Source organism: Nothobranchius furzeri, chromosome 2 (assembly GCF_043380555.1).
Source record: "Nothobranchius furzeri strain GRZ-AD chromosome 2, NfurGRZ-RIMD1, whole genome shotgun sequence".
Lineage (NCBI taxonomy): Eukaryota > Metazoa > Chordata > Actinopteri > Cyprinodontiformes > Nothobranchiidae > Nothobranchius > Nothobranchius furzeri.
The window spans coordinates 30,957,354-30,983,094 of record NC_091742.1 but is presented as its reverse complement, the minus strand read 5'-3'; positions in this window follow the sequence as shown (position 1 = coordinate 30,983,094).

The following is a 25,741-nucleotide window of genomic DNA, read 5'->3' as shown; positions in this document are numbered from 1 at the left end:
GTCTTGACACATGTCAACACTGGGTCGGACTGAGGGCCTCCATGAGAGAAGCCCAAGCAAAACGCGCCCCGAGGAGAGTCTTGCCACATGTCAACACTCTGTCTGACAGAGGGCATTCAGGAGAGAGGCCCAAGCAATACGCGCCCCGAGGAGCATCTTGTCACATGTCACCACTGGGTCTGAATGAGCGCCTCCAGGAGAGAGGCCCAACTAAGACTCGCCCCGAGGAGTGTCTTGCCACATGCCAACACTGGGTCTGACTGAGCGCCTCCAGGAGAGAGGCCCAAGCAAGACGCGCCCCGAGGAGCGTCTTGCCACGTGTCAACACTGGGTCTGACTGAGCGCCTCCAGGAGAGAGGCCCAAGCAAGACGCGCCCCGAGGAGCGTCTTTCCACGTGTCAACACTGGGTCTGACTGAGCGCCTCCAGGAGAGAGGCCCAAGCAAGACGCGCCCCGAGGAGCGTCTTGCCACATGTCAGCACTGGGTCTGACTGAGCGCCTCCAGGAGAGAAGCCCAATCAAGACGCGCCCCGAGGAGTGTCTTGCCACATGTCAACAATGGGTCTGACTGAGGGCCTCCAGGAGAGAAGCCCAAGCAAGACGCGCCCCGAGGAGCGTCTTGACACATGTCAACACTGGGTCTGACAGAGGGCCTCCAGGAGAGAGGCCCAAGCAAGACGCCCCCTTAGGAGTGTCTTGCCACATGTCACCACTTGGTCTGACTGAGCGCCTCCAGGAGATAGGCCGAAGCAAGACGCGCCCCGAGGAGCGTCAGGCCACATGTCACTACTCAGTCTGACTGAGTGCCTCCAGGAGAGAGGCCCGTCAGGCTCAGTCAGACCCATTGTTGACATGTGGCAAGACACTCCTCGGGGCGCGTCTTGCTTGGGCTTCTCTCCTGGAGGCGCTCAGACAGACCCAGTGTTGACATGTGACAAGACGCTCCTCGGGGCACGTCTTGCTTGGGCCTCTCTCCTGGAGGCGCTCAGACAGACCCAGTGTTGACCTGTGGCAAGACGCTCCTCCGGGCGCATCTTGCTTGGGCCTCTCTCCTGGAGGCCCTCAGTCAGACCCATTGTTGACATGTGGCAAGACGCTCCTCGGGGCGCGTCTTGCTTGGGCCTCTCTCCTGGAGGCCCTCATTCAGACCCAGTGTTGACATGTGGCAAGACGCTCCTCCGGGCGCATCTTACTTGGGCCTGTCTCCTGGAGGCCCTCAGTCAGACCGAGTGTTGACATGTGGCAAGACTCTCCTCGGGGCGCGTCTTGCTTGGGCTTCTCTCATGGAGGCCCTCAGTCCGACCCAGTGTTGACATTGGTCAAGACGCTCCTCGGGGCGTGTCTTGCTTGGCCCTCTCTCCTGGAGGCGCTCAGTCAGACCCAGTGGTGACATGTGGCAAGACATTCCTCGGGGCGCGTCTTGCTTGGGCCTCTCTCCTGGAGGCCCTCTGTCAGACCCAGTGTTGACATGTGGCAAGACACTCCTCGGGGCGCGTCTTGCTTGGGCTTCTCTCCTGCAGGCGCTCAGACAGACCCAGTGTTGACATGTGACAAGACGCTCCTCGGGGCACGTCTTGCTTGGGCCTCTCTCCTGGAGGCGCTCAGACAGACCCAGTGTTGACCTGTGGCAAGACGCTCCTCCGGGCGCATCTTGCTTGGGCCTCTATCCTGGAGGCCCTCAGTCAGACCCATTGTTGACATGTGGCAAGACGCTCCTCGGGGCGCGTCTTGCTTGGGCCTCTCTCCTGGAGGCGCTCAGTCAGACCGAGTGCTGACATAAGGCAAGACGCTCCTCGGGGCGCGTCTTGCTGGGGCCTCTCTCCTGGAGGCGCTCAGTCAGACCCAGTGCTGACATGTGGCAAGACGCTCCTCGGGGCGCGTCTAGCTTGGGCCTCTATCCTGGAGGCGCTCAGTCAGACCCAGTGTTGACATGTGGCAAGACGCTCCTCGGGGCGCGTCTTGCTTGGGCCTCTCTCCTGGAGGCGCTCAGTCAGACCCAGTGGTGACACGTGGAAAGACGCTCCTCGGGGCGCGTCTTGCTTGGGCCTCTCTCCTGGAGGCGCTCAGTCAGACCCAGTGTTGACACGTGGCAAGACGCTCCTCGGGGCGCGTCTTGCTTGGGCCTCTCTCCTGGAGGCGCTCAGTCAGACCCAGTTTTGGCATGTGGCAAGACACTCCTCGGGGCGCGTCTTGGTTGGGCCTTTCTCCTGGAGGCGCTAATTCAGACCCAGTGGTGACATGTGACAAGAGGCTCCTCGGGGCGCGTATTGCTTGGGCCTCTCTTCTGAATGTCCTCTGTCAGACCGAGTGTTGACATGTGGCAAGACTCTCCTCGGGGCGTGTCTTGCTTGGGCTTCTCTCATGGAGGCCCTCAGTCCGACCCAGTGTTGACATGTGTCAAGACGCTCCTCGGACCGTGTCTTGCTTGGACCTCTCTCCTGGAGGCGCTCAGTCAGACCCAGTGTTGACATGTGGCAAGACGCTCCTCTGGGCGCGTCTTGCTTGGGCTTCTCTCATGGAGGCCATCAGTCAGACCCATTGTTGACATGTGGCAAGACGCTCCTCGGGGCACGTCTTGCTTGGGCCTCTCTCCTGGAGGCGCTCAGTCAGACCGAGTAGTGACATGTGGCAAGACGCTCCTCGGGGCGCGTCTTGCTTGGGCCTCTCTCCTGGAGGCGCTCATTCAGACCCAGTGGTGACATGTGACAAGACGCTCCTCGGGGCGCGTATTGCTTGGGCCTCTCTCCTGAATGCCCTCTGTCAGACCGAGTGTTGACATGTGGCAAGACGCTCCTCGGGGCGCGTCTTGCTTGGGCCTCTCTCCTGGAGGCGCTCAGTCAGACCGAGTGCTGACATGTGGCAAGACGCTCCTCGGGGCGCGTCTTGCTTGGGCTTCTCTCCTGGAGGCGCTCAGAAAGACCCAGTGTTGACATGTGACAAGACGCTCCTCGGGGCACGTCTTGCTTGGGCCTCTCTCCTGGAGGCCCTCTGTCAGACCCAGTGTTGACATGTGGCAAGACGCTCCTCCGGGCGCATCTTGCTTGGGCCTCTCTCCTGGAGGCCCTCAGTCAGAGCCATTGTTGACATGTGGCAAGACGCTCCTCGGGGCGCGTCTTGCTTGGGCCTCTCTCCTGGAGGAGCTCAGTCAGACCGAGTGCTAACATAAGGCAAGACGCTCCTCGGGGCGCGTCTTGTTGGGGCCTCTCTCCTGGAGGCGCTCAGTCAGACCCAGTGCTGACATGTGGCAAGACGCTCCTCGGGGCGCGTCTTGCTTGGGCCTCTCTCCTGGAGGCGCTCAGTCAGACCCAGTTGTGACACGTGGCAAGACGCTCCTCGGGGCGCGTCTTGCTTGGGCCTCTCTCCTGGAGGCGCTCAGTCAGACCCAGTTTTGGCATGTGGCAAGACACTCCTCGGGGCGCGTCTTGGTTGGGCCTCTCTCCTGGAGGCGCTCATTCAGACCCAGAGGTGACATGTGACAAGACGCTCCTCGGGGCGCGTATTGCTTGGGCCTCTCTCCTGAATGCCCTCTGTCAGACCGAGTGTTGACATGTGGCAAGACTCTCCTCAGGGCGCGTCTTGCTTGGGCTTCTCTCATGGAGGCCCTCAGTCCGACCCAGTGTTGACATGTGTCAAGACGCTCCTCGGGGCGTGTCTTGCTTGGGCCTCTCTCCTGGAGGCGCTCAGTCAGACCCAGTGTTGACATGTGGCAAGACGCTCCTCTGGGCGCGTCTTGCTTGGGCTTCTCTCCTGGAGGCCCTCAGTCAGACCCATTGTTGACATGTGGCAAGACGCTCCTCGGGGCACGTCTTGCTTGGGCCTCTCTCCTGGAGGCGCTCAGTCAGACCGAGTAGTGACATGTTGCAAGACGCTCCTCGGGGCGCGTCTTGGTTGGGCCTCTCTCCTGGAGGCGTTCATTCAGACCCAGTGGTGACATGTGACAAGACGCTCCAGGGGCGCGTATTGCTTGGGCCTCTCTCCTGAATGCCCTCTGTCAGACCGAGTGTTGACATGTGGCAAGACGCTCCTCGGGGCGCGTCTTGCTTGGGCCTCTCTCCTGGAGGCCCTCAGTCAGACCGAGTGCTGACATGTGGCAAGACGCTCCTCGGGGCGCATCTTGCTTGGGCTTCTGTCCTGGAGGCGCTCAGAAAGACCCATTGTTGACATGTGGCAAGACGCTCCTCGGGGCGCATCTTGCTTGGGCTTCTCTCCTGGAGGCGCTCAGAAAGACCCATTGTTGACATGTGGCAAGACGCTCCTCGGGGCGCGTCTTGCTTGGGCCTCTCTCCTGGAGGCGCTCAGTCAGACCGAGTGCTGACATAAGGCAAAACTCTCCTCGGGGCGCGTCTTGCTGGGGCCTCTCTCCTGGAAGCGCTCAGTCAGACCCAGTGCTGACATGTGGCAAGACGCTCCTCGGGGCGCGTCTTGCTTGGGCCTCTCTCCTGGAGGCGCTCAGTCAGACTGAGTAGTGACATGTGGCCTGACGCTCCTCGGGGCGGGTCTTGCTTGGGCCTCTCTCCTGGAGGCGCTCAGTCAGACCCAGTGGTGACATGTGGCAAGACACTCCTCGGGGCGTGTCTTGCCGGGGCCTCTCTCCTGGAGGCCCTCTGTCAGACCCAGTGTTGACATGTGTCAAGACGCTCCTCGGGGCGCGTCTTGCTTGGGCTTCTCTCCTGGAGGCCCTCAGTCAGACCCATTGTTGACATGTGGCAAGACACTCCTCGGGGCGCGTCTTGCTTGGGCTTCTCTCCTGGAGGCGCTCAGACAGACCCAGTGTTGACATGTGGCAAGACGTTCCTCCGGGCGCATCTTGCTTGGGCCTCTCTCCTGGAGGCCCTCAGTCAGACCCATTGTTGACATGTGGCAAGACGCTCCTCGGGGCGCGTCTTGCTTGGGCCTCTCTCCTGGAGGCGCTCAGTCAGACCGAGTGCTGACATAAGGCAAGACGCTCCTCGGGGCGCGTCTTGCTTGGGCCTCTCTCCTGGAGGCGCTCAGTCAGACCCAGTGGTGACACGTGGAAAGACGCTCCTCGGGGCGCGTCTTGCTTGGGCCTCTCTCCTGGAGGCGCTCAGTCAGACCCAGTGTTGACACGTGGCAAGACGCTCCTCGGGGCGCGTCTTGCTTGGGCCTCTCTCCTGGAGGTGCTCAGTCAGACCCAGTGTTGGCATGTGGCAAGACACTCCTCGGGGCGCGTCTTGGTTGGGCCTCTCTCCTGGAGGCGCTCATTCAGACCCAGTGGTGACTTGTGACAAGACGCTCCTCGGGGCGCGTATTTTTTGGGCCTCTCTCCTGAATGCCCTCTGTCAGACCGAGTGTTGACATGTGGCAAGACTCTCCTCGGGGCGCGTCTTGCTTGGGCTTCTCTCATGGAGGCCCTCAGTCCGACCCAGTGTTGACATGTGTCAAGACGCTCCTCGGGGCGTGTCTTGCTTGGGCCTCTCTCCTGGAGGCGCTCAGTAAGACCCAGTGGTGACATGTGGCAAGACACTCCTCGGGGCGCGTCTTGCTTGGGCATCTCTCCTGGAGGCCCTCTGTCAGACCCAGTGTTGACATGTGTCAAGACGCTCCTCGGGGCGCGTCTTGCTTGGGCATCTCTCCTGGAGGCCCTCAGTCAGACCCATTGTTGACATGTGGCAAGACACTCCTCGGGGCGCGTCTTGCTTGGGCTTCTCTCCTGGAGGCGCTCAGACAGACCCAGTGTTGACATGTGACAAGACGCTCCTCGGGGCGCGTCTTGCTTGGGCCTCTCTCCTGGAGGCGCTCAGACAGACCCAGTGTTGACATGTGGCAAGACGCTCCTCCGGGCGCATCTTGCTTGGGCCTCTCTCCTGGAGGCCCTCAGTCAGACTCATTGTTGACATGTGGCAAGACGCTCCTCGGGGCGCGTCTTGCTTGGGCCTCTCTCCTGGAGGCGCTCAGTCAGACCCAGTGTTGAGACGTGGCAAGACGCTCCTCGGGGCGTGTCTTGCTTGGGCCTCTCTCCTGGAGGCGCTCAGTCAGACCCAGTGTTGACACGTGGAAAGACGCTCCTCGGGGCGCGTCTTGCTTGGGCCTCTCTCCTGGAGGCGCTCAGTCAGACCCAGTGTTGACACGTGGCAAGACGCTCCTCGGGGCGCGTCCTGCTTGGGCCTCTCTCCTGGAGGCGCTCAGTCAGACCCAGTGTTGGCATGTGGCAAGACACTCCTCGGGGCGCGTCTTGGTTAGGCCTCTCTCCTGAAGGCGCTCATTCAGACCCAGTGGTGACATGTGACAAGACGCTCCTCGGGGCGCGTATTGCTTGGGCCTCTCTCCTGAATGCCCTCTGTCAGACCGAGTGTTGACATGTGGCAAGACTCTCCTCGGGGCGCGTCTTAATTGGGCTTCTCTCATGGAGGCCCTCAGTCCGACCCAGTGTTGACATGTGTCAAGACGCTCCTCGGGGCGTGTCTTTCTTGGGCCTCTCTCCTGGAGGCGCTCAGTCAGACCCAGTGTTGACATGTGGCAAGACCCTCCTCTGGGCGCGTCTTGCTTGGGCTTCTCTCCTGGAGGCCCTCAGTCAGACCCATTGTTGACATGTGGCAAGACGCTCCTCGGGGCACGTCTTGCTTGGACCTCCCACCTGGAGGCGCTCAGTCAGACCGAGTAGTGACATTTGGCAAGACGCTCCTCTGGGCGCGTCTTGCTTGGACCTCTCTCCTGGAGGCGCTCAGTTAGACCGAGTAGTGACATGTGGCAAGACGCTCCTCGGGGCGCGTCTTGCTTGGGCCTCTCTCCTGGAGGCGCTCAGTCAGACCGAGTGCTGACATAAGGCAAGACGCTCCTCGGGGCGCGTCTTGCTGGGGCCTCTCTCCTGGAGGTGTTCAATCAGACCCAGTGGTGAAACGTGGCAAGACGCTCCTCTGGGCGCGTCTTGCTTGGGCCTCTCTCCTGGAGGAGCTCAGTCAGACCCATTGGTGACACGTGGCAAGACGCTCCTCGGGGCGCTTCTTGCTTGGGCCTCTCTCCTGGAGGCGCTAAGTCAGACCCAGTGTTGACACGTGGCAAGACGCTCCTCGGGGCGCGTCTTGCTTGGGCCTCTCTCCTGGAGGCGCTCAGTCAGACACAGTGTTGACATGTGGCAAGACATTCCTCGGGGCGTGTCTTGCTTGGGCTTCTCTCATGGAGGCCCTCAGTAAGACCCATTGTTGACATGTGGAAAGAAGCTCCTCGGGGCGCGTCTTGCTTTGGCTTCTCTCCTGGAGGCCTTCAGTCAGACCCATTGTTGACATGTGGCAAGACGCTCCTCGGGGCGCGTATTGCTTGGGCCTCTCTCCTGGATGCCCTCTGTCAGACCCAGTGTTGACATGTGGCAAGACTCTCCTCGGGGCGCGTCTTGCTTGGGCTTCTCTCATGGAGGCCCTCAGTCAGACCCAGTGTTGACATGTGTCAAGACACTCCTCGGGGCGTGTCTTGCTTGGGCCTCTCTCCTGGAGGCGCTCAGTCAGACCCAGTGTTGACATGTGGCAAGACGCTCCTCGGGGCGCTTCTTGCTTGGGCTTCTCTCCTGGAGGCCCTCAGTCAGACCCATTGTTGACATGCGGCAAGACGCTCCTCGGGGCACGTCTTGCTTGGGCCTCTCTCCTGGAGGCGCTCAGTCAGACCGAGTAGTGACATGTGGCAAGACGCTCCTCGGGGCGCGTGTTGCTTGGACCTCTCTCCTGGAGGCGCTCAATTAGACCCAGTTTTGACATGTGGCAAGACGCTCCTCGGGGCGCGTGTTGCTTGGACCTCTCTCCTGGAGGCGCTCAATTAGACCCAGTGTTGACATGTGGCAAGACGCTCCTCGGGGCGCGTCTTGCTTGGGCTTCTCTCCTGGAGGCCCTCAGTCGGACCCATTGTTGACATGTGGCAAGAAGCTCCTCGGGGCGCTTCTTGCTTGGGCCTCTCTCCTGGAGGCGCTCAGTCAGACCGAGTGCTGACATGTGGCAAGACGCTCCTCGGGGCGCGTCTTGCTGGGGCCTCTCTCCTGGAGGCGCTCAGTCAAACCCAGTGTTGACATGTGTCAAGACGCTCCTCGGGCGTTTCTTGCTTGCGCCTCTCTCCTGGAGGCGCTCAGTCAAACCCAGTGTTGACATGTGTCAAGACGCTCCTCGAGCGTTTCTTGCTTGCGCCTCTCTCCAGGAGGCGCTCAGTCAGACCCAGTGTTGACATGTGGCAAGACGCTCCTCGGGGCGCGTCTTGCTGGGGCCTCTCTCCTGGAGGCGCTCAGTCAGACCGAGTGCTGACATGTGGCAAGACGCTCCTCGGGGCGCATCTTGCTTGGGCTTCTCTCCTGGAGGCCCTCAGTCAGACCCAGTGTTGACATGTGGCAAGACGCTCCTCGGGGCGCGTCTTATTTGGGCCTCTCTCCTGGAGGCCCTCAGTCAGACCCAGTGTTGACATGTGGCAAGACACTCCTCGGGGCGCGTCTTGGTTGGGCCTTTCTCCTGGAGGTGCTAATTCAGACCCAGTGGTGACATGTGACAAGACGCTCCTCGGGGCGCGTATTGCTTGGGCCTCTCTCCTGAATGTCCTCTGTCAGACCGAGTGTTGACATGTGGCAAGACTCTCCTCGGGGCGCGTCTTGCTTGGGCTTCTCTCATGGAGGCCCTCAGTCCGACCCAGTGTTGACATGTGTCAAGACGCTCCTCGGACCGTGTCTTGCTTGGGCCTCTCTCCTGGAGGCGCTCAGTCAGACCCAGTGTTGACATGTGGCAAGACGCTCCTCTGGGAGCGTCTTGCTTGGGCTTCTCTCATGGAGGCCCTCAGTCAGACCCATTGTTGACATGTGGCAAGACGCTCCTCGGGGCACGTCTTGCTTGGGCCTCTCTCCTGGAGGCGCTCAGTCAGACCGAGTAGTGACATGTGGCAAGACGCTCCTCGGGGCGCGTCTTGGTTGGGCCTCTCTCCTGGAGGCGCTCATTCAGACCCAGTGGTGACATGTGACAAGACGCTCCTCGGGGCGCGTATTGCTTGGGCCTCTCTCCTGAATGCCCTCTGTCAGACCGAGTGTTGACATGTGGCAAGACGCTCCTCGGGGCGCGTCTTGCTTGGGCCTCTCTCCTGGAGGCGCTCAGTCAGACCGAGTGCTGACATGTGGCAAGACGCTCCTCGGGGCGCGTCTTGCTTGCGCTTCTCTCCAGGAGGCGCTCAGAAAGACCCAGTGTTGACATGTGACAAGACGCTCCTCGGGGCACGTCTTGCTTGGGCCTCTCTCCTGGAGGCGCTCAGTCAGAACCAGAGGTGACATGTGGCAAGAAGCTCCTCGGGGGGCGTCTTGCTTGGGCCTCTCTCCTGGAGGCCCTCTGTCAGACCCAGTGTTGACATGTGGCAAGACGCTCCTCCGGGCGCATCTTGCTTGGGCCTCTCTCCTAGAGGCCCTCAGTCAGACCCATTGTTGACATGTGGCAAGACGCTCCTCGGGGCGCGTCTTGCTTGGGCCTCTCTCCTGGAGGCGCTCAGTCAGACCGAGTGCTAACATAAGGCAAGACGCTCCTCGGGGCGCGTCTTGCTGGGGCCTCTCTCCTGGAGGCGCTCAGTCAGACCCAGTGCTGACATGTGGCAAGACGCTCCTCGGGGCGCGTCTTGCTTGGGCCTCTCTCCTGGAGGCGCTCAGTCAGACCCAGTTGTGACACGTGGAAAGACGCTCCTCGGGGTGCGTCTTGCTTGGGCCTCTCTCCTGGAGGCGCTCAGTCAGACCCAGTGTTGACACGTGGCAAGACGCTCCTCGGGGCGCGTCTTGCTTGGGCCTCTCTCCTGGAGGCGCTCAGTCAGACCCAGTTTTGGCATGTGGCAACACGCTCCTCGGGGCACGTCTTGCTTGGGCCTCTCTCCTGGAGGCGCTCAGACAGACCCAGTGTTGACCTGTGGCAAGACGCTCCTCCGGGCGCATCTTGCTTGGGCCTCTATCCTGGAGGCCCTCAGTCAGACCCATTGTTGACATGTGGCAAGACGCTCCTCGGGGCGCGTCTTGCTTGGGCCTCTCTCCTGGAGGCGCTCAGTCAGACCGAGTGCTGACATAAGGCAAGACGCTCCTCGGGGCGCGTCTTGCTGGGGCCTCTCTCCTGGAGGCGCTCAGTCAGACCCAGTGCTGACATGTGGCAAGACGCTCCTCGGGGCGCGTCTAGCTTGGGCCTCTATCCTGGAGGCGCTCAGTCAGACCCAGTGTTGACATGTGGCAAGACGCTCCTCGGGGCGCGTCTTGCTTGGGCCTCTCTCCTGGAGGCGCTCAGTCAGACCCAGTGGTGACACGTGGAAAGACGCTCCTCGGGGCGCGTCTTGCTTGGGCCTCTCTCCTGGAGGCGCTCAGTCAGACCCAGTGTTGACACGTGGCAAGACGCTCCTCGGGGCGCGTCTTGCTTGGGCCTCTCTCCTGGAGGCGCTCAGTCAGACCCAGTTTTGGCATGTGGCAAGACACTCCTCGGGGCGCGTCTTGGTTGGGCCTTTCTCCTGGAGGCGCTAATTCAGACCCAGTGGTGACATGTGACAAGAGGCTCCTCGGGGCGCGTATTGCTTGGGCCTCTCTTCTGAATGTCCTCTGTCAGACCGAGTGTTGACATGTGGCAAGACTCTCCTCGGGGCGTGTCTTGCTTGGGCTTCTCTCATGGAGGCCCTCAGTCCGACCCAGTGTTGACATGTGTCAAGACGCTCCTCGGACCGTGTCTTGCTTGGACCTCTCTCCTGGAGGCGCTCAGTCAGACCCAGTGTTGACATGTGGCAAGACGCTCCTCTGGGCGCGTCTTGCTTGGGCTTCTCTCATGGAGGCCATCAGTCAGACCCATTGTTGACATGTGGCAAGACGCTCCTCGGGGCACGTCTTGCTTGGGCCTCTCTCCTGGAGGCGCTCAGTCAGACCGAGTAGTGACATGTGGCAAGACGCTCCTCGGGGCGCGTCTTGCTTGGGCCTCTCTCCTGGAGGCGCTCATTCAGACCCAGTGGTGACATGTGACAAGACGCTCCTCGGGGCGCGTATTGCTTGGGCCTCTCTCCTGAATGCCCTCTGTCAGACCGAGTGTTGACATGTGGCAAGACGCTCCTCGGGGCGCGTCTTGCTTGGGCCTCTCTCCTGGAGGCGCTCAGTCAGACCGAGTGCTGACATGTGGCAAGACGCTCCTCGGGGCGCGTCTTGCTTGGGCTTCTCTCCTGGAGGCGCTCAGAAAGACCCAGTGTTGACATGTGACAAGACGCTCCTCGGGGCACGTCTTGCTTGGGCCTCTCTCCTGGAGGCCCTCTGTCAGACCCAGTGTTGACATGTGGCAAGACGCTCCTCCGGGCGCATCTTGCTTGGGCCTCTCTCCTGGAGGCCCTCAGTCAGAGCCATTGTTGACATGTGGCAAGACGCTCCTCGGGGCGCGTCTTGCTTGGGCCTCTCTCCTGGAGGAGCTCAGTCAGACCGAGTGCTAACATAAGGCAAGACGCTCCTCGGGGCGCGTCTTGTTGGGGCCTCTCTCCTGGAGGCGCTCAGTCAGACCCAGTGCTGACATGTGGCAAGACGCTCCTCGGGGCGCGTCTTGCTTGGGCCTCTCTCCTGGAGGCGCTCAGTCAGACCCAGTGTTGACATGTGGCAAGACGCTCCTCGGGGCGCGTCTTGCTTGGGCCTCTCTCCTGGAGGCGCTCAGTCAGACCCAGTTGTGACACGTGGCAAGACGCTCCTCGGGGCGCGTCTTGCTTGGGCCTCTCTCCTGGAGGCGCTCAGTCAGACCCAGTTTTGGCATGTGGCAAGACACTCCTCGGGGCGCGTCTTGGTTGGGCCTCTCTCCTGGAGGCGCTCATTCAGACCCAGAGGTGACATGTGACAAGACGCTCCTCGGGGCGCGTATTGCTTGGGCCTCTCTCCTGAATGCCCTCTGTCAGACCGAGTGTTGACATGTGGCAAGACTCTCCTCAGGGCGCGTCTTGCTTGGGCTTCTCTCATGGAGGCCCTCAGTCCGACCCAGTGTTGACATGTGTCAAGACGCTCCTCGGGGCGTGTCTTGCTTGGGCCTCTCTCCTGGAGGCGCTCAGTCAGACCCAGTGTTGACATGTGGCAAGACGCTCCTCTGGGCGCGTCTTGCTTGGGCTTCTCTCCTGGAGGCCCTCAGTCAGACCCATTGTTGACATGTGGCAAGACGCTCCTCGGGGCACGTCTTGCTTGGGCCTCTCTCCTGGAGGCGCTCAGTCAGACCGAGTAGTGACATGTTGCAAGACGCTCCTCGGGGCGCGTCTTGGTTGGGCCTCTCTCCTGGAGGCGTTCATTCAGACCCAGTGGTGACATGTGACAAGACGCTCCAGGGGCGCGTATTGCTTGGGCCTCTCTCCTGAATGCCCTCTGTCAGACCGAGTGTTGACATGTGGCAAGACGCTCCTCGGGGCGCGTCTTGCTTGGGCCTCTCTCCTGGAGGCCCTCAGTCAGACCGAGTGCTGACATGTGGCAAGACGCTCCTCGGGGCGCATCTTGCTTGGGCTTCTGTCCTGGAGGCGCTCAGAAAGACCCATTGTTGACATGTGGCAAGACGCTCCTCGGGGCGCATCTTGCTTGGGCTTCTCTCCTGGAGGCGCTCAGAAAGACCCATTGTTGACATGTGGCAAGACGCTCCTCGGGGCGCGTCTTGCTTGGGCCTCTCTCCTGGAGGCGCTCAGTCAGACCGAGTGCTGACATAAGGCAAAACTCTCCTCGGGGCGCGTCTTGCTGGGGCCTCTCTCCTGGAAGCGCTCAGTCAGACCCAGTGCTGACATGTGGCAAGACGCTCCTCGGGGCGCGTCTTGCTTGGGCCTCTCTCCTGGAGGCGCTCAGTCAGACTGAGTAGTGACATGTGGCCTGACGCTCCTCGGGGCGGGTCTTGCTTGGTCCTCTCTCCTGGAGGCGCTCAGTCAGACCCAGTGGTGACATGTGGCAAGACACTCCTCGGGGCGTGTCTTGCCGGGGCCTCTCGCCTGGAGGCCCTCTGTCAGACCCAGTGTTGACATGTGTCAAGACGCTCCTCGGGGCGCGTCTTGCTTGGGCTTCTCTCCTGGAGGCCCTCAGTCAGACCCATTGTTGACATGTGGCAAGACACTCCTCGGGGCGCGTCTTGCTTGGGCTTCTCTCCTGGAGGCGCTCAGACAGACCCAGTGTTGACATGTGGCAAGACGTTCCTCCGGGCGCATCTTGCTTGGGCCTCTCTCCTGGAGGCCCTCAGTCAGACCCATTGTTGACATGTGGCAAGACGCTCCTCGGGGCGCGTCTTGCTTGGGCCTCTCTCCTGGAGGCGCTCAGTCAGACCGAGTGCTGACATAAGGCAAGACGCTCCTCGGGGCGCGTCTTGCTTGGGCCTCTCTCCTGGAGGCGCTCAGTCAGACCCAGTGGTGACACGTGGAAAGACGCTCCTCGGGGCGCGTCTTGCTTGGGCCTCTCTCCTGGAGGCGCTCAGTCAGACCCAGTGTTGACACGTGGCAAGACGCTCCTCGGGGCGCGTCTTGCTTGGGCCTCTCTCCTGGAGGTGCTCAGTCAGACCCAGTGTTGGCATGTGGCAAGACACTCCTCGGGGCGCGTCTTGGTTGGGCCTCTCTCCTGGAGGCGCTCATTCAGACCCAGTGGTGACTTGTGACAAGACGCTCCTCGGGGCGCGTATTGCTTGGGCCTCTCTCCTGAATGCCCTCTGTCAGACCGAGTGTTGACATGTGGCAAGACTCTCCTCGGGGCGCGTCTTGCTTGGGCTTCTCTCATGGAGGCCCTCAGTCCGACCCAGTGTTGACATGTGTCAAGACGCTCCTCGGGGCGTGTCTTGCTTGGGCCTCTCTCCTGGAGGCGCTCAGTAAGACCCAGTGGTGACATGTGGCAAGACACTCCTCGGGGCGCGTCTTGCTTGGGCATCTCTCCTGGAGGCCCTCTGTCAGACCCAGTGTTGACATGTGTCAAGACGCTCCTCGGGGCGCGTCTTGCTTGGGCATCTCTCCTGGAGGCCCTCAGTCAGACCCATTGTTGACATGTGGCAAGACACTCCTCGGGGCGCGTCTTGCTTGGGCTTCTCTCCTGGAGGCGCTCAGACAGACCCAGTGTTGACATGTGACAAGACGCTCCTCGGGGCGCGTCTTGCTTGGGCCTCTCTCCTGGAGGCGCTCAGACAGACCCAGTGTTGACATGTGGCAAGACGCTCCTCCGGGCGCATCTTGCTTGGGCCTCTCTCCTGGAGGCCCTCAGTCAGACTCATTGTTGACATGTGGCAAGACGCTCCTCGGGGCGCGTCTTGCTTGGGCCTCTCTCCTGGAGGCGCTCAGTCAGACCCAGTGTTGAGACGTGGCAAGACGCTCCTCGGGGCGTGTCTTGCTTGGGCCTCTCTCCTGGAGGCGCTCAGTCAGACCCAGTGTTGACACGTGGAAAGACGCTCCTCGGGGCGCGTCTTGCTTGGGCCTCTCTCCTGGAGGCGCTCAGTCAGACCCAGTGTTGACACGTGGCAAGACGCTCCTCGGGGCGCGTCCTGCTTGGGCCTCTCTCCTGGAGGCGCTCAGTCAGACCCAGTGTTGGCATGTGGCAAGACACTCCTCGGGGCGCGTCTTGGTTAGGCCTCTCTCCTGAAGGCGCTCATTCAGACCCAGTGGTGACATGTGACAAGACGCTCCTCGGGGCGCGTATTGCTTGGGCCTCTCTCCTGAATGCCCTCTGTCAGACCGAGTGTTGACATGTGGCAAGACTCTCCTCGGGGCGCGTCTTAATTGGGCTTCTCTCATGGAGGCCCTCAGTCCGACCCAGTGTTGACATGTGTCAAGACGCTCCTCGGGGCGTGTCTTTCTTGGGCCTCTCTCCTGGAGGCGCTCAGTCAGACCCAGTGTTGACATGTGGCAAGACCCTCCTCTGGGCGCGTCTTGCTTGGGCTTCTCTCCTGGAGGCCCTCAGTCAGACCCATTGTTGACATGTGGCAAGACGCTCCTCGGGGCACGTCTTGCTTGGACCTCCCACCTGGAGGCGCTCAGTCAGACCGAGTAGTGACATTTGGCAAGACGCTCCTCTGGGCGCGTCTTGCTTGGACCTCTCTCCTGGAGGCGCTCAGTTAGACCGAGTAGTGACATGTGGCAAGACGCTCCTCGGGGCGCGTCTTGCTTGGGCCTCTCTCCTGGAGGCGCTCAGTCAGACCGAGTGCTGACATAAGGCAAGACGCTCCTCGGGGCGCGTCTTGCTGGGGCCTCTCTCCTGGAGGTGTTCAATCAGACCCAGTGGTGAAACGTGGCAAGACGCTCCTCTGGGCGCGTCTTGCTTGGGCCTCTCTCCTGGAGGAGCTCAGTCAGACCCATTGGTGACACGTGGCAAGACGCTCCTCGGGGCGCTTCTTGCTTGGGCCTCTCTCCTGGAGGCGCTAAGTCAGACCCAGTGTTGACACGTGGCAAGACGCTCCTCGGGGCGCGTCTTGCTTGGGCCTCTCTCCTGGAGGCGCTCAGTCAGACACAGTGTTGACATGTGGCAAGACATTCCTCGGGGCGTGTCTTGCTTGGGCTTCTCTCATGGAGGCCCTCAGTAAGACCCATTGTTGACATGTGGAAAGAAGCTCCTCGGGGCGCGTCTTGCTTTGGCTTCTCTCCTGGAGGCCTTCAGTCAGACCCATTGTTGACATGTGGCAAGACGCTCCTCGGGGCGCGTATTGCTTGGGCCTCTCTCCTGGATGCCCTCTGTCAGACCCAGTGTTGACATGTGGCAAGACTCTTCTCGGGGCGCGTCTTGCTTGGGCTTCTCTCATGGAGGCCCTCAGTCAGACCCAGTGTTGACATGTGTCAAGACACTCCTCGGGGCGTGTCTTGCTTGGGCCTCTCTCCTGGAGGCGCTCAGTCAGACCCAGTGTTGACATGTGGCAAGACGCTCCTCGGGGCGCTTCTTGCTTGGGCTTCTCTCCTGGAGGCCCTCAGTCAGACCCATTGTTGACATGCGGCAAGACGCTCCTCGGGGCACGTCTTGCTTGGGCCTCTCTCCTGGAGGCGCTCAGTCAGACCGAGTAGTGACATGTGGCAAGACGCTCCTCGGGGCGCGTGTTGCTTGGACCTCTCTCCTGGAGGCGCTCAATTAGACCCAGTTTTGACATGTGGCAAGACGCTCCTCGGGGCGCGTGTTGCTTGGACCTCTCTCCTGGAGGCGCTCAATTAGACCCAGTGTTGACATGTGGCAAGACGCTCCTCGGGGCGCGTCTTGCTTGGGCTTCTCTCCTGGAGGCCCTCAGTCGGACCCATTGTTGACATGTGGCAAGAAGCTCCTCGGGGCGCTTCTTGCTTGGGCCTCTCTCCTGGAGGCGCTCAGTCAGACCGAGTGCTGACATGTGGCAAGACGCTCCTCGGGGCGCGTCTTGCTGGGGCCTCTCTCCTGGAGGCGCTCAGTCAAACCCAGTGTTGACATGTGTCAAGACGCTCCTCGGGCGTTTCTTGCTTGCGCCTCTCTCCTGGAGGCGCTCAGTCAAACCCAGTGTTGACATGTGTCAAGACGCTCCTCGAGCGTTTCTTGCTTGCGCCTCTCTCCAGGAGGCGCTCAGTCAGACCCAGTGTTGACATGTGGCAAGACGCTCCTCGGGGCGCGTCTTGCTGGGGCCTCTCTCCTGGAGGCGCTCAGTCAGACCGAGTGCTGACATGTGGCAAGACGCTCCTCGGGGCGCATCTTGCTTGGGCTTCTCTCCTGGAGGCCCTCAGTCAGACCCAGTGTTGACATGTGGCAAGACGCTCCTCGGGGCGCGTCTTATTTGGGCCTCTCTCCTGGAGGCCCTCAGTCAGACCCAGTGTTGACATGTGGCAAGACACTCCTCGGGGCGCGTCTTGGTTGGGCCTTTCTCCTGGAGGTGCTAATTCAGACCCAGTGGTGACATGTGACAAGACGCTCCTCGGGGCGCGTATTGCTTGGGCCTCTCTCCTGAATGTCCTCTGTCAGACCGAGTGTTGACATGTGGCAAGACTCTCCTCGGGGCGCGTCTTGCTTGGGCTTCTCTCATGGAGGCCCTCAGTCCGACCCAGTGTTGACATGTGTCAAGACGCTCCTCGGACCGTGTCTTGCTTGGGCCTCTCTCCTGGAGGCGCTCAGTCAGACCCAGTGTTGACATGTGGCAAGACGCTCCTCTGGGAGCGTCTTGCTTGGGCTTCTCTCATGGAGGCCCTCAGTCAGACCCATTGTTGACATGTGGCAAGACGCTCCTCGGGGCACGTCTTGCTTGGGCCTCTCTCCTGGAGGCGCTCAGTCAGACCGAGTAGTGACATGTGGCAAGACGCTCCTCGGGGCGCGTCTTGGTTGGGCCTCTCTCCTGGAGGCGCTCATTCAGACCCAGTGGTGACATGTGACAAGACGCTCCTCGGGGCGCGTATTGCTTGGGCCTCTCTCCTGAATGCCCTCTGTCAGACCGAGTGTTGACATGTGGCAAGACGCTCCTCGGGGCGCGTCTTGCTTGGGCCTCTCTCCTGGAGGCGCTCAGTCAGACCGAGTGCTGACATGTGGCAAGACGCTCCTCGGGGCGCGTCTTGCTTGCGCTTCTCTCCAGGAGGCGCTCAGAAAGACCCAGTGTTGACATGTGACAAGACGCTCCTCGGGGCACGTCTTGCTTGGGCCTCTCTCCTGGAGGCGCTCAGTCAGAACCAGAGGTGACATGTGGCAAGAAGCTCCTCGGGGGGCGTCTTGCTTGGGCCTCTCTCCTGGAGGCCCTCTGTCAGACCCAGTGTTGACATGTGGCAAGACGCTCCTCCGGGCGCATCTTGCTTGGGCCTCTCTCCTAGAGGCCCTCAGTCAGACCCATTGTTGACATGTGGCAAGACGCTCCTCGGGGCGCGTCTTGCTTGGGCCTCTCTCCTGGAGGCGCTCAGTCAGACCGAGTGCTAACATAAGGCAAGACGCTCCTCGGGGCGCGTCTTGCTGGGGCCTCTCTCCTGGAGGCGCTCAGTCAGACCCAGTGCTGACATGTGGCAAGACGCTCCTCGGGGCGCGTCTTGCTTGGGCCTCTCTCCTGGAGGCGCTCAGTCAGACCCAGTTGTGACACGTGGAAAGACGCTCCTCGGGGTGCGTCTTGCTTGGGCCTCTCTCCTGGAGGCGCTCAGTCAGACCCAGTGTTGACACGTGGCAAGACGCTCCTCGGGGCGCGTCTTGCTTGGGCCTCTCTCCTGGAGGCGCTCAGTCAGACCCAGTTTTGGCATGTGGCAACACACTCCTCGGGGCGCGTCTTGGTTGGGCCTCTCTCCTGGAGGCGCTCATTCAGACCCAGAGGTGACATGTGACAAGACGCTCCTTGGGGCGCGTATTGCTTGGGCCTCTCTCCTGAATGCCCTCTGTCTGACCGAGTGTTGACATGTGGCAAGACTCTCCTCGGGGCGCGTCTTGCTTGGGCTTCTCTCATGGAGGCCCTCAGTCCGACCCAGTGTTGACATGTGTCAAGACGCTCCTCGGGGCGTGTCTTGCTTGGGCCTCTCTCCTGGAGGCTCTCAGTCAGACCCAGTGTTGACATGTGGCAAGACGCTCCTCTGGGCGCGTCTTGCTTGGGCTTCTCTCCTGGAGGCCCTCAGTCAGACCCATTGTTGACATGTGGCAAGACGCTCCTCGGGGCACGTCTTGCTTGGGCCTCTCTCCTGGAGGCGCTCAGTCAGACCGAGTAGTGACATGTTGCAAGACGCTCCTCGGGGCGCGTCTTGGTTGGGCCTCTCTCCTGGAGGCGCTCATTCAGACCCAGTGGTGACATGTGACAAGACGCTCCTCAGGGCGCGTATTGCTTGGGCCTCTCTCCTGAATGCCCTCTGTCAGACCGAGTGTTGACATGTGGCAAGACGCTCCTCGGGGCGCGTCTTGCTTGGGCCTCTCTCCTGGAGGCGCTCAGTCAGACCGAGTGCTGACATGTGGCAAGACGCTCCTCGGGGCGCGTCTTGCTTGGGCTTCTCTCCTGGAGGCGCTCAGAAAGACCCATTGTTGACATGTGGCAAGACGCTCCTCGGGGCGCGTCTTGCTTGGGCCTCTCTCCTGGAGGCGCTCAGTCAGACCGAGTGCTGACATAAGGCAAAACGCTCCTCGGGGCGCGTCTTGCTGGGGCCTCTCTCCTGGAGGCGCTCAGTCAGACCCAGTGCTGACATGTGGCAAGACGCTCCTCGGGGCGCGTCTTGCTTGGGCCTCTCTCCTGGAGGCGCTCAGTCAGACTGAGTAGTGACATGTGGCCTGACGCTCCTCGGTGCGCGTCTTGCTTGGGCCTCTCTCCTGGAGGCGCTCAGTCAGACCCAGTGGTGACATGTGGCAAGACACTCCTCGGGGCGTGTCTTGCCTGGGCCTCTCTCCTGGAGGCCCTCTGTCAGACCCAGTGTTGACATGTTTCAAGACGCTCCTCGGGGCGCGTCTTGCTTGGGCTTCTCTCCTGGAGGCCCTCAGTCAGACCCATTGTTGACATGTGGCAAGACACTCCTCGGGGCGCGTCTTGCTTGGGCTTCTCTCCTGGAGGCGCTCAGACAGACCCAGTGTTGACATGTGGCAAGACGCTCCTCCGGGCGCATCTTGCTTGGGCCTCTCTCCTGGAGGCCCTCAGTCAGACCCATTGTTGACATGTGGCAAGACGCTCCTCGGGGCGCGTCTTGCTTGGGCCTCTCTCCTGGAGGCGCTCAGTCAGACCGAGTGCTGACATAAGGCAAGACGCTCCTCGTGGCGCATCTTGCTTGGGCCTCTCTCCTGGAGGCGCTCAGTCAGACCCAGTGGTGACTCGTGGAAAGACGCTCCTCGGGGCGCGTCTTGCTTGGGCCTCTCTCCTGGAGGCGCTCAGTCAGACCCAGTGTTGACACGTGGCAAGACGCTCCTCGGGGCGCGTCTTGCTTGGGCCTCTCTCCTGGAGGCGCTCAGTCAGACCCAGTGTTGGCATGTGGCAAGACACTCCTCGGGGCGCGTCTTGGTTGGGCCTCTCTCCTGGAGGCGCTCATTCAGACCCAGTGGTGACTTGTGACAAGACGCTCCTCGGGGCGCGTATTGCTTGGGCCTCTCTCCTGAATGCCCTCTGTCAGACCGAGTGTTGACATGTGGCAAGACTCTCCTCGGGGCGCGTCTTGCTTGGGCTTCTCTCATGGAGGCCCTCAGTCCGACCCAGTGTTGACATGTGTCAAGACGCTCCTCGGGGCGTGTCTTGCTTGGGCCTCTCTCGTGGAGGCGCTCAGTAAGACCCAGTGGTGACATGTGGCAAGACACTCCTCGGGGCGCGTCTTGCTTGGGCCTCTCTCCTGGAGGCCCTCTGTCAGACCCAGTGTTGACATGTGTCAAGACGCTCCTCGGGGCGCGTCTTGCTTGGGCATCTCTCCTGGAGGCCCTCAGTCAGACCCATTGTTGTCATGTGGCAAGACACTCCTCGGGGCGCGTCTTGCTTGGGCTTCTCTCCTGGAGGCGCTCAGACAGACCCAGTGTTGACATGAGACAAGACGCTCCTCGGGGCGCGTCTTGCTTGGGCCTCTCTCCTGGAGGCGCTCAGTCAGACCGAGTGCTGACATAAGGCAAGACGCTGCTCGGGGCGCGTCTTGCTGGGGCCTATCTCCTGGAGGCGCTCAGTCAGACCCAGTGCTGACATGTGGCAAGACGCTCCTCGTGGCGCGTCTTTCTTGGGCCTCTCTCCTGGAGGCGCTCAGTCAGACCCAGTGTTGAGACGTGGCAAGACGCTCCTGGGGCGTGTCTTGCTTGGGCCTCTCTCCTAGAGGCGCTCAGTCAGACCCAGTGTTGACACGTGGAAAGACGCTCCTCGGGGCGCGTCTTGCTTGGGCCTCTCTCCTGGAGGCGCTCAGTCAGACCCAGTGTTGGCATGTGGCAAGACACTCCTCGGGGCGCGTCTTGGTTAGGCCTCTCTCCTGGAGGCGCTCATTCAGACCCAGTGGTGACATGTGACAAGACGCTCCTCGGGGCGCGTATTGCTTGGGCCTCTCTCCTGAATGCCCTCTGTCAGACCGAGTGTTGACATGTGGCAAGAATCTCCTCGGGGCGCGTCTTAATTGGGCTTCTCTCATGGAGGCCCTCAGTCCGACCCAGTGTTGACATGTGTCAAGACGCTCCTCGGGTCGTGTCTTGCTTGGGCCTCTCTCCTGGAGGCGCTCAGTCAGACCCAGTGTTGACATGTGGCAAGACCCTCCTCTGGGCGCGTCTTGCTTGGGCTTCTCTCCTGGAGGCCCTCAGTCAGACCCCTTGTTGACATGTGGCAAGACGCTCCTCGGGGCACGTCTTGCTTGGACCTCCCACCTGGAGGCGCTCAGTCAGACCGAGTAGTGACATTTGGCAAGACGCTCCTCTGGGCGCGTCTTGCTTGGACCTCTCTCCTGGAGGCGCTCAGTTAGACCGAGTAGTGACATGTGGCAAGACGCTCCTCGGGGCGCGTCTTGCTTGGGCCTCTCTCCTGGAGGCGCTCAGTCAGACCGAGTGCTGACATAAGGCAAGACGCACCTCGGGGCGCGTCTTGCTGGGGCCTCTCTCCTGGAGGTGCTCAATCAGACCCAGTGGTGACACGTGGCAAGACGCTCCTCTGGGCGCGTCTTGCTTGGGCCTCTCTCCTGGAGGAGCTCAGTCAGACCCATTGGTGACACGTGGCAAGACGCTCCTCGGGGAGCTTCTTGCTTGGGCCTCTCTCCTGGAGGCGCTAAGTCAGACCCAGTGTTGACACGTGGCAAGACGCTCCTCGGGGCGCGTCTTGCTTGGGCCTCTCTCCTGGAGGCGCTCAGTCAGACACAGTGTTTACATGTGGCAAGACATTCCTCGGGGCGCGTCTTGCTTGGGCTTCTCTCATGGAGGCCCTCAGTAAGACCCATTGTTGACATGTGGAAAGAAGCTCCTCGGGGCGCGTCTTGCTTTGGCTTCTCTCCTGGAGGCCCTCAGTCAGACCCATTGTTGACATGTGGCAAGACGCTCCTCGGGGCGCGTATTGCTTGGGCCTCTCTCCTGGATGCCCTCTGTCAGACCCAGTGTTGACATGTGGCAAGACTCTCCTCGGGGCGCGTCTTGCTTGGGCTTCTCTCATGGAGGCCCTCAGTCAGACCCAGTGTTGACATGTGTCAAGACGCTCCTCGGGGCGTGTCTTGCTTGGGCCTCTCTCCTGGAGGCGCTCAGTCAGACCCAGTGTTGACATGTGGCAAGACGCTCCTCAGGGCACTTCTTGCTTGGGCTTCTCTCCTGGAGGCCCTCAGTCAGACCCATTGTTGACATGCGGCAAGACGCTCCTCGGGGCACGTCTTGCTTGGGCCTCTCTCCTGGAGGCGCTCAGTCAGACCGAGTAGTGACATGTGGCAAGACGCTCCTCGGGGCGCGTCTTGCTGGGGCTTCTCTCATGGAGGCACTCAGTCAGACCCAGTGTTGACATGTGGCAAGACGCTCCTCGGGGCGCGTGTTGCTTGGACCTCTCTCCTGGAGGCGCTCAATTAGACCCAGTGTTGACATGTGGCAAGACGCTCCTCGGGGCGCGTCTTGCTTGGGCTTCTCTCCTGGAGGCCCTCAGTCGGACCCATTGTTGACATGTGGCAAGAAGCTCCTCGGGGCGCTTCTTGCTTGGGCCTCTCTCCTGGAGGCGCTCAGTCAGACCGAGTGCTGACATGTGGCAAGACGCTCCTCGGGGCGCGTCTTGCTGGGGCCTCTCTCCTGGAGGCGCTCAGTCAAACCCAGTGTTGACATGTGTCAAGACGCTCCTCGGGCGTTTCTTGCTTGCGCCTTTCTCCTGGAGGCGCTCAGTCAAACCCAGTGTTGACATTTGTCAAGACGCTCCTCGGGCGTTTCTTGCTTGCGCCTCTCTCCTGGAGGCGCTCAGTCAGACCCAGTGTTGACATGTGGCAAGACGCTCCTCGGGGCGCGTCTTGCTGGGGCCTCTCTCCTGGAGGCGCTCAGTCAGACCGAGTGCTGACATGTGGCAAGACGCTCCTCGGGGCGCATCTTGCTTGGGCTTCTCTCCTGGAGGCCCTCAGTCAGACCCAGTGTTGACATGTGGCAAGACGCTCCTCGGGGAGCGTCTTATTTGGGCCTCTCTCCTGGAGGCCCTCAGTCAGACCCAGTGTTGACATGTGGCAAGACACTCCTCGGGGCGCGTCTTGCTTGGGCTTCTCTCCTGGAGGCCCTCAGTCAGACCCATTGTTGACATGTGGCAAGACGCTCCTCGGGGCACGTCTTGCTTGGGCCTCTCTCCTGGAGGCGCTCAGTCAGACCGAGTAGTGACATGTGGAAAGACGCTCCTCGGGGCGCGTCTTGCTTGGGCCTCTCTCCAGAAGGCCCTCAATCAGACCCAGTGTTGACACGTGGCAAGACGCTCCTCGGGGCGCGTCTTATTTGGGCCTCTCTCCTGGAGGCCCTCAGTCAGACCCATTGTTGACATGTGGCAAGACGCTCCTCGGGGCGCGTCTTGCTGGGGCCTCTCTCCTGGAGGCGCTCAGTCAGACCGAGTGCTGACATGTGGCAAGACGCTCCTCGGGGCGCGTCTTATTTGGGCCTCTCTCCTGGAGGCCCTCAGTCAGACCCAGTGTTGACATGTGGCAAGACACTCCTCGGGGCGCGTCTTGCTTGGGCTTCTCTCCTGGAGGCCCTCAGTCAGACCCATTGTTGACATGTGGCAAGACGCTCCTCGGGGCACGTCTTGCTTGGGTCTCTCTCCTGGAGGCGCTCAGTCAGACCGAGTAGTGACATGTGGAAAGACGCTCCTCGGGGCGCGTCTTGCTTGGGCCTCTCTCCAGAAGGCCCTGAATCAGACCCAGTGTTGACACGTGGCAAGACGCTCCTCGGGGCGCGTCTTATTTGGGCCTCTCTCCTGGAGGCCCTCAGTCAGACCCATTGTTGACATGTGGCAAGACGCTCCTCGGGGCGCGTCTTGCTGGGGCCTCTCTCCTGGAGGCGCTCAGTCAGACCGAGTGCTGACATGTGGCAAGACGCTCCTCGGGGCGCATCTTGCTTGGGCTTCTCTCCTGGAGGCCCTCAGTCAGACCCAGTGTTGACATGTGGCAAGACGCTCCTCGGGGCGCGTCTTATTTGGGCCTCTCTCCTGGAGGCCCTCAGTCAGACCCAGTGTTGACATGTGGCAAGACACTCCTCGGGGCGCGTCTTGCTTGGGCTTCTCTCCTGGAGGCCCTCAGTCAGACCCATTGTTGACATGTGGCAAGACGCTCCTCGGGGCACGTCTTGCTTGGGCCTCTCTCCTGGAGGCGCTCAGTCAGACCGAGTAGTGACATGTGGCAAGACGCTCCTCGGGGCGCGTCTTACTTGGGCCTCTCTCCTGGAGGCGCTCAGTCAGACTGAGTAGTGACATGTGGCCTGACGCTCCTCGGGGCGCGTGTTTCTTGGGCCTCTCTCCTGGACGCGCTCAGTCAGACCAAGTGGTGACATGTGGCAAGACACTCCTCGGGGCGCGTCTTGCTTGGGCCTCTCTCCTGGAGGCCCTCTGTCAGACCCAGTGTTGACATGTGTCAAGACGCTCCTCGGGGCGCGTCATGCTTGGTCTTCTCTCCTGGAGGCCCTCAGTCATACCCATTGTTGACATATGGCAAGACGCTCCTCGGGGCGCGTCTTGCTTGGGTCTCTCTCCTGGAGGCGCTCAGTCAGACCCAGTGGTGACATGTGGCAAGACACTCCTCGGGGCGCGTCTTGCTTGGGCCTCTCTCCTGGAGGCCCTCTGTCAGACCCAGTGTTGGCATGTGGCAAGACGCTCCTCAGGGCGCGTCTTGGTTGGGCCTCTCTCCTGGAGGCGCTCAGTCAGACCCAGTGGTGACATGTGGCAGGACGCTCCTCGGGGCGCGCATTGCTTGGGCCTCTCTCCTGGATGCCCTCTGTCAGACCGAATGTTGACATGTGGCAAGACTCTCCTCGGGGCGCGTCTTGCTTGGGCTTACCTCATGGAGGCCCTCGGTCAGACCCAGTGTTGACATGTGTCAAGACGCTCCTCGGGGCGTGTCTTGCTTGGGCCTCTCTCCTGGAGGCGCTCAGTCAGACCCAGTGTTGACATGTGGCAAGACGCTCCTCGGGGCGCGTCTTGCTTGGACCTCTCTCCTGGAGGTGCTCAAACAGACCGAGTAGTGACATGTGGCAAGACGCTCCTCGGGGCGCGTCTTGCTTGGACCTCTCTCCCTGAGGCGCTCAGTCAGACCCAGTGTTGACATTTGGCAAGACACTCCTCGGGGCGCGTCTTGCTTGGGCCTCTCTCATGGAGGCCCTCTGTCAGACCCAGTGATGACATGTGTCAGGACGCTCCTTGTGGGGCGTCTTGCTTTGGCCTCTCTCCTGGAAGCGCTCAGTCAGACCGAGTGCTGACATGTGGCAAGAAGCTCCTCGGGGCGCGTCTTGCTTGGCCTTCTCTCCCGGAGGCCCTCAGTAAGAACCATTGTTGACATGTGGCAAGACGCTCCTCGGGGCGCGTCTTGCTTGGGCCTCTCTCCAGAAGGCCCTCAATCAGACTCAGTGTTGACACGTGGCAAGACGCTCCTCTGGGCGCGTCTTGCTTGGGCCTCTCTCCTGGAGGCGCTCAGTCAGACTGAGTAGTGACATGTGGCCTGACGCTCCTCGGGGCGCGTGTTGCGTGGGCCTCTCTCCTGGAGGCGCTCAGTCAGACCAAGTGGTGACATGTGGCAAGACAATCCTCGGGGCGCGTCTTGCTTGGGCCTCTCTCCTGGAGGCCCTCTGTCAGACCCAGTGTTGACATGTGGCAAGACGCTCCTCGGGGCACGTCTTGCTTGGGCCTCTCTCCTGGAGGCGCTCAGTCAGACCGAGTAGTGACATGTGGAAAGACGCTCCTCGGGGCGCGTCTTGCTTGGGCCTCTCTCCAGAAGGCCCTCAATCAGACCCAGTGTTGACACGTGGCAAGACGCTCCTCGGGGCGCG